This window comes from Tursiops truncatus, chromosome X (genome assembly GCF_011762595.2).
Source record: "Tursiops truncatus isolate mTurTru1 chromosome X, mTurTru1.mat.Y, whole genome shotgun sequence".
In the NCBI taxonomy this organism is placed as follows: Eukaryota; Metazoa; Chordata; class Mammalia; order Artiodactyla; family Delphinidae; genus Tursiops; species Tursiops truncatus.
The window spans coordinates 59559347-59573404 of record NC_047055.1 but is presented as its reverse complement, the minus strand read 5'-3'; positions in this window follow the sequence as shown (position 1 = coordinate 59573404).

Sequence of the window (14058 nt, the reverse complement as noted above, 5' to 3'; positions counted from 1 at the left end):
TAAGAAAATAATAATAATTTAAAAAACAAAACAACCAAACCAATAAACAAATATGCCAATGGTAACAAGCGCTCAAAACTATACTAAGATAAATGTAAAAATCAGAAACAAATCATTTGCAGACAGCAACCCCAAGTATACAGTTGCTCCCAAAGTCCACCTCCTCAATTTTGGGATGATTCTTTGTCTATTCATGTATTCCCCAGATTCAGTGTACATCAAGCTGATTGTGGGGATTTAATCTGCTGCTCCTGAGGCTGCATGGAGAAATTTCTATTTCTCTTCTTTGTTCTCACAGCTTCTGGAGTTCAACTTTGGTTTTGGCCACACCCCTGTGTGTAGGTCACCCTCAGGTATCTGTTCCTGCCCAGACAGGAAGTGGTTAAATCAGCAACTGATTAGGGCCCTGGCTCACTCAGGCCAGGGGGAGGGAAAGGTACTGTAGTTATGGTAGAGGCCCGCAAGACATTTCAACAGTCTGAGTCACTCTATTTTTTCTCCTGGAGAAGTGTCCCTTGATCACACTGCCCACGCAGTTGTGTGCTGCACAGACTCCCAGAGGAGGTTGTGGATAGTGACCTGTGCTTGTACACAGGATTCTTGGTGGCTGCAGCTGCAGTGTTAGCTTTTTATGCCTGTCTCTGTGGTCTGATCAGATAGCCGCAGCTTGCTCCCATCTCTGGAGCTCATTTAGGCAGTGCTCTGCCTTCTGTGGGCAGACAGGGGAGGAGTCTCCTCTCCTCGTGCACCCCGAAACAATGGTTTCTTGCCTCTTAGCCAGGTCCAGAGTTTTTCCCGGACTCCCGCCCAGCTACCTGTTGTGCATTAGCCTCCTCCAGGCTGTGTTCACATAGCCAACCCTAGTCCTCTCCCTGGGATCTGACCTCCAAAGCTCGAGCCTCAGCTCCAAGTCCCCACCCACACCCATGCGTGAGCAGACAAGCCTCTCAGGCTGGTGAGTGCTGGTCAGCACCAATCCTCTGTGTGGGAATCTCTCCTCCTTGCTCTCTGTACCACTGTTGCTGAGCACTCCTCCGTGGCTCTGAAGCTTCCCTCCCACCCACCCCCCATTTCAGCAAGTGAAGGGTTTTCCTAGTGTGTGGAAACTTTTCTTCCTTTATAGCTCCCTCCCAGAGTTGCAGGTCCCATCCCTATCCTTTTGTCTCTATTTTTTCTTTTTCCCTACCCAGGTACATAGGGATTTTCTTGCCTTTTGGGAAGTCTGAGGTGTTTTGCTAGCATTGAGTATGTGTTCTGTAGGATTTGCTCCACATGTAGATGTATTTTTGATGTATTTGTGGAGAGGAAGTTGATCTCCACGTCTTACTCCTCTGCCATCTTGAATGTCTCACAAATTCCTTCTTTTTTATGGCTGAATACTTTTACATTGTATATATATATATATATATACACACACACACACACACACATACATATATAGGTATGAATATATATTCTGCAACTTCTTTATTCATCCATTGATAGATACTCATGTTGTTTTCATATCTTTCCTATTGTAAATAATACTGCAATAAACATGAGGGTGCAAATATTCTTTTGAGTTAGTGTTTTCATTTTCTTCTGATTAACCAGAAGTGGGATCGCTGGATTATATGGTAGTTCTATTTTTAACTTTTTGAAAAACCTGCATACAGTTTTCCCTAGTGACTACACTAATTTACATTCCTACCAATAGTGCACAAGGTTTCCCTTTTCCCCAGTCCTCATCAACAATTTTTTCTTGTCTTGTTGATAATAACCATTCTAATAGATGTGAGGCAATATCTCACTGTGGTTTTGATTTGCAATTCCCTGATGATTAGTGATAGTGAGCACATTTTCATGTACCTGTTGGTCATCAATATGCCTTCTTTGGGAAAACGACTATTCAGATCCTCTGTCCATGTTTTAATTGAATTGTTTATTTTCCTTTTGAGTTTTATCTGTTATTTACATATTTTGAATATTAACCACTTATCAGATATACAATTTACAAATATTTTCTCCCATTCTGTAGGTTTGTCTTTTCATTTTGTTAATAGTTTTTTTTTTCTATGCAAAAGCTTTTTAGTTTGATCTAGTCCCACCTGCTTAGTTTTGTTTTTGTTGCCTTTGCTGTTCGTGTCAAATCCAAAAAATTATCACTGACTTATATCAAGAATCTTACTGCCTGTATTCACTTCTAGGAATCTTATGATTTCAGGTCTTATGTTCAAATCATTGATTTGTCTTGAGTAAATTTTTGTGTATGGTATAAAATATAGTACACTTTCATTATTTTGCATTTGGCTCTTCCCTTTTCTCAACACAATTTATTGAAGACTGTCATTTCCTCATTGTATATTCTTGGCTCATTTGTTGTAAATAAATTGACTGTATCTGGGTGGGTTTATTTCTGGGTTCTCTATTCTGTTCCATTGATCTAAGTGTCTGCTTTTATGCCAGAACTATACTGTTTTGATTGCTATAGTTTTGTAATATCGTTTTAAATCAAAGAATATGGTGCCTCCAGCTTTGTTCTTCCTCAAGACTACTTTGGCTACTTGGTGTCTTTTATGGTTCCATACAAATTTTAGGATTTTTAGTTTTATTCTGTTAAAAATGCCATTGGAAATTTGATATTGATTTGTATCTGTAGATTGCTTTGGGGAGTGCAGACATTTCAACAATATTAATTCTTTCAATACATAAACATGGAATAGCTCTCCATTTATTTGTGTCTTTTTCAATTTCTTTTATCAATGACTTGTGGTTTTCAGTGAACAGGTCTTTCATCTCCTGGTTAATTTATTTCTAGGTACTTTATTCTTTTTGATGCAAATATAAATGGAATTGTTTTCTTAATTTCTCTTTCTGTTAGTTCATTGTTAGTGTAGAAAAGCACATCAGATTTTTGTTTATTGATTTTATATCCTGCAGCTTTACTGAATGTATTTGTTAGTTCTCACCATTTTGGGTGCAATCTTTAAGTTTTTCCATTTGTAGTATCAAGTCATCTCCAAATAGTTACAGTTTCTTTTCTTTTCTGACTTGGATGTTTTTTATTTCCTCTTCTTGCCTAACTTCTCTGGTTAGGACATCCAATGCTACATTGAATATAAGTGGTGGAGTGGGCATTCTTTTCTTGTTCCTGATCTCATAGAAATAGCTTTCAGTTTTATATCATTGAATATGATGTTAGCTGTGGGTTTTTCATATATGACTTTTATTATGCTGATGTATATTCCTTATGTAACATTTTGAGAGTTTTTATTATAAATAAATGTTGAATCTTGCAAATGATTTTTCTACATCTATTGAGATGGTCATATGTTTTTATGCTTCATTTTATGAATGTGATATAACATATTGATTTGCAGATATTGAACCATCCATCCATCCCTGGAATAAATGCCACTTAATCATTGTGTATGATCCTTTAAATGTATTGTTGAATTCAGTTTGCTAATATTTTATGGAGGATTTTTGCATCTATGTTCCTCAGGGATATTGATCCTTTTTTTTTTCCTTGTGGTGTTTTTGTGTGGTTTCAGTATCAGAGTAATGCTGGCCTCATAAATGAGTTTGGCAGTGTTAATTCCTCTTCTAATTTTTGAAAGAGTTTGAGAAGGATTTGTATTAATTATCCTTTAAATATTTGGTTGAAGTCACCAGTGAAGCCATCTGGTCTTGGACTTTCATTTTTTGGGAAGTTTTAAATTACTGGTTCAATCTGCTTACTAGTAATCTGTCTGTTCAGATTTTCTATTTCTTCATGATTCAGTCTTGGTATGTCATATTGTTTTAGGGTTTATCTATTTCTTCTAAGTTGTACAATTTTTTGGTGTATAATTGTTTATAGTAGTCTCATGATCATTTGTATTTCTATTCTATCTGTTGTAATGTCTCCTCTTACTTGTCTAATTTTATTTATATGAATTGTCTCCCTTTTCTTCTTGGTGATTTTACTAAAGATTTGTTTATCTTTTTAATTTTTTAGAGAACCAACTCTTAGTTTCACTGATCTCTTCTATTGGCCTTTTAGGCTTTATTTCATTTATTATTTCTGCTCTAATCTTTCTTACTACCTTCTCTCTTCTAACTTTGGGCTTAGTTTGTTTTACTTTTTCTAGTTCCTTGAGGTGTAAAGTTAGTTTGCTTATTTAAATTTTTTCTTGTTTCTTGAGGCAAGCATTTATCATGATGAACTTCCTCCTTAAGACTTCTTTAGCTGCATTCCATATTACTTGATAACTTGTAATTCCATTTTCATTTGCCTTAAGGTATATTTTTATTTCTTCTTTGAAACATTCATTTTTTTCAGTAGCATGTTGTTTAAGCTCCACATATCTGTCATTTTTTCCAGTTTTCTTCTTGTAATTTATTTCTATTTTCATGCCACTGTGGTGGGAAAATATGTTTGATATAAATTCCTTCTTCTTAGACTTATTAAGACTTGCTTTGTGGCCTAACATGATCTATACTTGAGAACGTTCCATGTGCACTTGAGAATGATGTGTATTTCATTACTTTTGCATGAAATGCTCAGTATAAAGTTCATCTTGTCTAATGTGTCATTTAAAGCCAATGTTTTCTTACTGATTTTCTTTCTGTATGGTTAACTTTCCTTTATATGTATTTTTAGTAACAAAATTAATACGTATTTATTATTACAACCAGAGTAATACAAAATATATAAAGAAAATCATTTATATCCTCATGCCCATTCCTCCACTCCAAATGTCCCTACATTTCTATCCTCTTGTGGTAACCAGTGTTAGCAACCTCGTGTCCTTTTTTCATTTACATCATCTTCTACTTACAAGCATAAGTAAGCAGATAGATAGATAAATTGTTTTGACTGAAATAAAATCACGCATATGCAGTACTTTATATGTTACTTTATCACTTGATGATACCCTGGTCATCCTTAAAATTCAGTAGACATATATCTAACACTCTTGTTTTTATTTCCAACTTACTTATGAAAACACACATAATTTTACATGATGGGATATTATACATTCCAGATTTGTTTTACTTCAGTCCTTTAATTTTGCTTTCTCCCCACTCCCCATTTCTACTCCCATCCATTGTTACTTTTTATCTCCTCCCTAAATGACATTTATCAACAGTCTACTATGTATCATTCCATACATTTCTCTAAGAGTCACTGTACTGTATCAAACCTTCAAACACACACACACACACACACACACACACACACACACACAAACACATCCACATGTGGTGAAGGGGATTGGAGGATGGGAGGAGTGGTGTAGAAAACATGAGAGAGAGTGAGGTTTTGTTATTGTTTTATTTAAAGGCAATAAATAATATTATATATTTCTCTGCATCCCAGTCAGCAATAGTTCTTCCTTTTGACACTCCAATGGATACAAAATTATATCATTGATACTTTTATTTGCATTTCCCTGACAACAATTGAGTTTGAACATCCTTTGAATGTTTTGTGTCACCTTGGGTTTAATCATTTAAGAATCATTCCTTTGTATTCTTTGTTCATTTTTATATCAGTTATTTATAATTTGTTTGTCAATTTATGAAAGACCCTTTGTATACTTGGAAGTTAATTCTTTATCTGTCTTCTTTGTTGGATTGTCCACAATTCTCACATGTCTATTAATTTTTTATGGTTTATTTTGCTGTGCAATTTTTTAAATTTTTATATAATCAAATGTATCTGTAATTTCTTTTATTTATTCTTGGATTTTTATATTGGCAGAAATTATCTTATCCATAAGGTAGTTTTCAACAGGGGTTAAAAAATTAAAAACTAGTCCTCAGTAAATAATAAACTGTCAACAACTCCAAAACTCTGAGCATTGCAATAAATGAAGTTTTACTATACTGAAATGCGTAAACAAAGGAGATTTCCTAATCTCTCCCCAAAGAACTAAAGCAGTTTGAAAATAGGAAGTGTCATACATGTTGTATAATTTAATGGCTGCTACTACAGCTTTAGAGTAAGACAGATTTGATTTGAATCCTTACTCTACCACTTAGTAGCAGGATACTTTTGAGGAACTTTCTTAATCATTTGGAGCATCATTTTCCTCAATGCAAAATGGGACATTAACAGGACATTCTACAGGGAAAAGAACTATATAAAATACCTAGTATAGTATCTGATATTGTATTATGCATATTGAAGGAGCCCCAACCTTACCAAGATTCCTCAAATAATGACACATGTAGATTTTAATTTCATCCAGGCTCTATGAACACAAGGTAAAAAAAAAAACACATTTAGTACAAAATGTTTAAGTTAATAAACAAACCAATCTATATTTTAGCTGTCACCCTCTGCTTAATAAAATCAGATAATTGATAGCTTATTTCATTTTCCAACAGGTATTGTCATTTACTGAGCACACAGAGGTTAACATGCCATTATACTCAATACTAAGCATTTGATTAAACAGCTCATCTTGTCAAATTCTAGAATTAATTAAGGGCCAAAGAAGGCCAACCAAATAATCAGAAAACACCCCAAAAAAGGAGGTTACAAGATGATTCATTGTTGTTATTCAAGGAAAGTAGGTATTATTTGTATAAAACTGGAATGCACTTCAAAGTATTTATTCTACGTGAAATCAGCCAAAAAACAAATTGAAGTTAAACAGATAGTAACTGTGGGGCTAGGTTACATATATACATTTTTCCTAAAACACATGTTGCAACATGATAAAATAAGGCAAGTGAACCTCTTCCCTATTCTGGGCCTGTTGTTTCATCTCCAAAATGAGGAATCAAACTACATGAACTATAAATTGACACTGGTGTAGACAGCACAGGAGGAAGTGTTTAGTGTTCTCTAATGGTGGCTGAAAGAAGCAATATATCTGCTCATAATTGGGTTAGAATAGGAATGGAATACCCCTAATGAGGTAGCAGAGGTAACTGAACTACTAGAACTCAAGAAATGATGGTGACATTGAATGAATATAATTACCTCATATAATCCTTATTTTTCTTTTTACATCTTTATTGGAGTATAATTGCTTTACAATGATGTGTTAGTTTCTGCTTTATAACGAAGTGAATCAGTTATACATATGCATATATTCCCAAATCTCTTCCATCTTGTGTCTCTCTCCCTCTAACCCTCCCTATCCTACACCTCTAGGTGGTCACAAAGCACTGAGCTGATCTCCCTGTGCTATGTGGCTGCTTCTCACTAGCTATCTATTTTAAGTTTGTTAGTGTATATATGTCCATGCCACTTTCTCATTTTGCCAGAGCTTACCATTCCCGCTCCCAATATCCTCAAGTTCATTCTCTAGTAGGCCTGTGTCTTCATTCCCATCTTACCCATAGGTCCTTCATGAAATTTTTTTTCTTAGATTTCATATATATGTGTTACTATACAGTATTTGTCTTTCTTTTTCTGACTTACTTCACTCTGTATGACAGATTCTAGGTCCATCCACCTCAATACAAATAACTCAATTTCATTTCTTTTTATGACTGAGTAATATTCCATTGTGAATATATGCCAAATATTCTTTATCCATTCATCCAATGATGTACACTTAGGTTGCTTCCATAGCCTGGCAATTGTAAATAGAGCTGCAGTGAACATTTTGGTACATGACTCTTTTTAAATTATGGCTTTCTCAGGGTATATGCCCAGTAGTGGGATTGCTGGGTTGTATGATAGTTCTATTTGTACTTTTCTAAGGAAGCTCCAAACTGTTCTCCATAGTGGCTGTACCAATTCACGTTCCCACCAGCATTGTAAGAGTGTTCCCTTTTCTCCACACCTTCTCCAGCATTTTTGTTTCTAGCTTTTTTGATGACGGCCATCCTGACTGCTGAGAGATGATATCTCATTGTAGTTTCGATTTGCATTTCTCTAATGATTAATAATGTTGAGCATTCTTTCAAGTGTTTGTTGGCAATCTGTATATCTTCTTTGGAGAAATGTCTACTTATCTCTTCTGCCCATTTTTGGAATGGGTTTTTTGTTTTGTTGTTATTGAGCTGCATGAGCTGCTTGTAAATTTTGGAGATTAATCCTTTGTCAGTTGCTTCATTTGCAAATATTTTCTCCCATTCTGAGGGTTGTCTTTTGGTCTTGTTTATGGTTTCCTTTGCTGTGCAAAAGCTTGGCAGTTATCTTAGGTCCCATTTGTTTATTTTTGTTTTTATTTCCATTTCTCTAGGTGGTGGGTCCAAAAGGATCTTGCTGTAATTTATGTCATACATTGTTCTGCCTATATTTTCCTCTAAGAGTTTGATAGTTTCTGTCCTTACATTTAGGTCTTTAATCCATTTTGAGCTTATTATTGTGTATGGTGTTAGGGAGTGATCTAACCTCACACATTTGCATGTACCTGCCAGTTTTTCCAGCACCACTTATTGAAGAGGCTGTCCTATCTCCACTGTGCATTCCTGCCTCCTTTATCAAAGGTAAGTTGACCATATGTGCATGAGTTTATCTCTGGGCTTTCTACTCTGTTCCATTGATCTATATTTCTGTTTCTGTTCCAGTACCATACTGTCTTGATTACTGTAGCTTTGTAGTATAGTCTGAAGTAAGGGAGCCTGATTCCTCCAACTCTTTTTTTCGTTCTCAAGATTGCTTTGGCTATTCTGGGTCTTTTGTATTTCCATGGAAATTGTGAAATTTTTGTTCTAGTTCTGTGAAAAATGCCAGTGGTAGTTTGATAGGGATTGCATTGAATCTGTAGATTGCTTTGGGTAGTAGAGTCATTTTCACAATGTTGATTCTTCCAATCCAAGAACATGGTATATCTCTCCATCTATTTGTATCATATTTCATTTCTTTCATCAGTGTCTTATAATTTTTTGAATACTGGTCTTTTGTATCCTTTGGGAGGTTTATTCCTATATATTTATTCTTTTTGTTGCAGTGGTAAATGGGAATGTTTTCTTAATTTCACATTCAGATTCATCATCATTACTATATAGGAATGCCAGAGATTTCTGTTCATTAATGTTGTACCCTGCTACTTTACCAGATTCATTGATTAGCTCTAGTAGATTTCTGGTAGTATCTTTAGGATTTCCTATGTATAGTATCAGGTGTTTTGCAAACAGTGACAGATTTACTTCTTCTTTTCTGATTTCGATTCGGTATATTTCCTTTTCTTCTCTGATTGCTGTGGCTAAAACTTCCAAAACTATATTGAATAAGAGTGGTGATTGTGCACAACCTTACATTGTTCCTGATCTTAGTGGAAATGGTTTCAGTTTTTCACCATTGAGGACAATGTTGGCTGTGGCTTTGTCATATATGGCCTTTATTATGTTGAGGAAAGTTCTCTCTATGCCTACTTTCTGCAGTGTTTTTTATCATAAATGGGTGTTGAATTTTGCCAAAAGCCTTCTCTGTGTCTACTGAGCTGATCATATGGTTTCTTTCCATCAGTTTGTTAATATGGTGTATCACATTGATTGATTTGCGTATATTGAAGAATGCTTGCATTCCTGGAATAAACCCCACTTGATCATGTGAGATGAGCCTTTTAATGTGCTGTCGGATTCTTTTTGCTAGTATTTTGTTGAGGATTCTAGCATCTATATTCATCAGTGATATTAGCCTCTAGTTTTCTTTCTTTGTGATATCCTTGTCTGATTTTGGTATCAGGGTGAGGGTGGCCTCATAGAATGAGATTGCGAGTGTTCCTACTATACCCAGGAAGGATCACATTCAGATTTGATGGAGAAATTAAAATCTTTACAGATAAGAAAAAGCTGAGACTGTTCAACACCACCAAACAGGCTTTCCAACAAATGCTAAAAGAACTTCTCTAGGCAAAAACCACAAGAGAAGGAAAAGACCTACAATAACAAACCCAAAACAATTAAGAAAATGGGAATAGAAACATACATATCGATAAGTACCTTAACTGTAAATGGATTAAAAGCTCCCACCAAAAGACCTAGACTGGCTGAATTGATACAAAAACAAGACCCATATATGTGCTGTCTACAAGAGACCCACTTCAGACCAAAGGACACATAAAGACTGAAAGTGCGGATATGGAAAAAGATATTCCATGCAAATCGAAACCAAACAAAAGCTGGAGTAGCAATTCTCATATCAGACAAAATAGACTTTAAAATAAGGACTATTAAAAGAGACAAAGAAGGACACTACAGAATGATCAAGGGATTGATCCACGAAGAAGATATAACAATTGTAAATATTTATGCACCCAATATAGGAACACCTCAATACATAAGGCAAATACTAAGAGCCATAAAAGGGGAAATAGACAGTAACACATTCATAGTAGGGAACTTTAACACCTCACTTTCACCATTGCACAGATCATCCAAAATGAAAATAAATAAGGAGACACAAACTTCAAATTATACATTAAACAAGATGGACTTAATTGATATTTATAGGACATTCCATCCAAAAACAAAAGAATACTCATTTATGTCAAGTGCTCATGGAACATTCTCCAGGATAGATCGTATCTTGGGTCACAAATCAAACCTTTGTAAATTTAAGAATATTGAAATTGTATCAAGTATCTTTTCAAACCACAATGCTATGAGACTTGATATGAATTACAGGAAAAGATCTGTAAAAAATACAAACACTTGGAGGCTAAACAGTACGCTACTTAATAACCAAGTGATCACTGAAGAAATCAAATAGGAAATCAAAAAAATACCTAGAAATAAATGACAATGGAGAGATGACGACCCAAAACCTATGGGATTCAGCAAAAGCAGTTCTAAGAGGGAAGTTTATAGCAATACAGTCCTAACTTAAGAAACAGGAAACATCTAGAATAAACAACCTAACCTTGCACCTAAAGCAATTAGAGAAAGAAGAACAAAAAATCCCCAAAATTAGCAGAAGGAAAGAAATCGTAAAGATCAGATCAGAAATAAATGAAAAAGAAATGAAGGAAATGATACCAAAGATCAATAAAACTAAAAGCTGGTTCTTTGGGAAGATAAACAAAATTGGTAAACAATTAGCTAGACTCATCAAGAAAAAAGGGAGAAGACTCAAATAAATAGAAGTAGAAATGAAAAAGAAAAATAACAACTGACACTGCAGAGATACAAAAGATCATGAGAGATTACTTCAAGCAACTCTATGACAATAAAATGGACAACCTGGAAGAAATTGACAAATTCTTAGAAATGCACAACCTGCCATGACTGAATCAGGAAGAAATAGAAAATATGAACAGACCAATCACAAGCACTGAAATTGAAACTGTGATTAAAAATCTTTCAACAAACAAAAGCCCAGGAACAGTTGGGTTCACAGGCAAATTCTATCAAACATTTAGAGATGAGCTAACACCTATACTTCTCAGACTCTTCCATAGAATCCTTCTTAAGAAAAGATAGAGGAATTCTTAAGGACCACTCTGATTCTGAGTTTTGGAAAAATTTCAAAGATGTATGTACAGGAGGAGACCTTCAAGATGGGGGAAGAGTAAAATGTGGAGATCACCTTCCTCCCTACAAATATAAGAGAAATACATCTACATGTGGAACAATTCCTACAGAACACCTACTGAACGCTGGCAGAAGACCTCAGACCTCCCAAAATACAAGAGACTCCCCACGTACCTGGGTAGTGCAAAAGAGAAAATAAAAACCAGAGACAAAGAATAGGGATGGGACCTGAACCAGTGGGAGGGAGCTGTGAAGGAGGAGAAGTTTCCACACACTAAGAAGCCCCTTCACTGGTGCAGATGGCAGGTGGTGCAGGAGAATCTTAGGAACCATGGAGGAAAGCAAGCAACAGGGGCACAGAGGGTAAAGCAGAGAGATTCCCGCAAAGAGGATCGGTGCCAACCAGCACTAACCAGCCCGAGAGGCTTTTCTGCTCACCCGCTGGGGCAGGTGGGCCTGGGAGCTGATGCTCAGGCTTCAGAGGTCTGATCCCAGGGAGAAGACTGGGGTTGGTTGTGTGAACACAGCCTGAAGGGAGTTAGTGTACCACAGCTAACCAGGATGGTGTCTGGGGAAAAGTCTGGAACTGCCAAAGAGGCAAGACAGTTTTTCTTGCCTCTTTGTTTCACAGTGCACAAGGAGAGGGGATTAAGTGCACTGCCTAAATGAGCTCCAGAGATGGATTTGGGCCGTGGCTATCAGTGCAGAACCCAGAGATGAGCATGAGATGCTAATGCTGCTACTGCAGCTACCAAGAAGCCTGTGTGTGAACACAGGTCATTATCCACACCTCCCCTCCTGGATCCTGTGCAGCCGGTCACTGTCACGGTCCTGTGATCCAGGGACAACTTCCCTGAGAGAACACACAGAACACCTCAGGCTGTTGCAATGTGACACTGGCCTCTGCCACCACAGTCTTGCCCCACATTCCACACCCCTACCTCCCCCGACCTGAGTGAGCCAGAGCCCCCTAATCAGCTTCTACTTTATTTATTATTTTTAATTTCTTATTTTATTTTTTAATTTTTGGCTGTGTTGGATGTCCGTTGTTTTGCGTCAGCTTTCTCTAGTTGCAGTGAGCCGGGGCTACTCTTCGTTGCAGTGTGCGGGCTTCTCATTGTCATGGCTTCTCCTGTTGCAGAACACAGGCTCTAGGCACAAAGGCTTCAGTAGCTGTGGCACATGGACTCAGTAGTTGTGGCTCGTGGTCTCTAGAGCTCAAGCAGTGTAGTTGTGGCACATGGGCTTAGTTGCTCCTCGACATGTGGGATCTTCCCGGGCCATGGCTCAAACCCGTGTCCCTTGCTTTGGCAGGCAGATTCTTGACCACTGTGCCACCAGGGAAGCCCTCAGCTGCTACTTTAACCTCGTCTTTTCTGAGTGAAGAAGAGACGCCCTCAGACGACTTAGAAAGAAAGGAAGGGCCAAAACCAAAGCTGAAATCCAAGAGCTGTGCAAAGAAGAGAAAAGGAAATCTCTCCCAGCAGCCTCAGGAGCAGCGGATTAAACTTCCACAATCAACTTGTACCCTGCACCAGTGGAATATCCTAATAGACAACGAATCATCCCAGATTGAGGCATTGGATTTTGGGAGCAATGATATTATTTTTTTCCTTTTTTTTCTCTCTGTGAGTGTATATGTGTATGCTTCTGTGTGATTTTGTCTGTATAGCTTTACTTTTACAATTTGTCCTAGGGTTCTGCCTGTCCGTTTTTGTTTGTTTGTTTGTTTGTTTAGTATACTTTCTACCACTTGTTATCATTGGTGGACTTGTTGTTTTTGGTTTAGTAGCTCTCTTCTTTCCTGCTTTTTGTAATTACATTTTATTTTTTTATTTTTAATTATTATTTTTACTTTAATTATTTTATTTTATTTATTTACATTTTTTTTCTTGTTTCTTTCTTTTTTCCCCCCCCCCGCCCTTTATATTCAGCCGTGTGGATGACAGTGTCTGGGTGCTCTGGCCGTGTGTCAGGTCTGTGCCTCTAAGGTGGGAGAGCCGTGTTCAGGACATTGGTCCAACAGAGACCTCCCAGCTCCATGTAATATTAAACAGCGTAAACCTCCCATAGATCTCCATCACAACACCAAAACCAGTTCTACTCAACAACCAGCAAGCTACAGTTTGGGAACTCTATGACAAACAGCTAGCAAGACAGGAATGCAGCACCATCCATTAGCAGAGTGGCTGCCTAAAATCATAATAAGGTCACAGACACCCCAAAACTCATCACTGGATGTGGACCTGCCCACCAGAAAGACAAGATTCAGTCTCATCCAACATAACAGAGGCACTAGTCCCCTCCAGCAGGAAGCCTACACAACTCAGTGAATCAACCTTAGCCACTGAGGGAAGACCCCCCAAAACAAAGGGAACTACGAACCTGCAGCCTGCAAAAACGTGACCACAAACAGAGTAAGTTAAGCAAAATGAGAAGACATAGAAACACACAACAGATGAAGGAGCAAGGTAAAAACCCAGCAGACAAAACAAATGAAGAGGAAATATGCAGTCTACTTGAAAAAGAATTCAGAATAATGATAGTAAAAGTTATCCAAAATCTTGGAAATAGAATGGAGAAAATACCAAAACAGTTTAAGAAGGACCTAGAAGAATTAAAGAGCAAACAATCAATGATGAACTACACAAT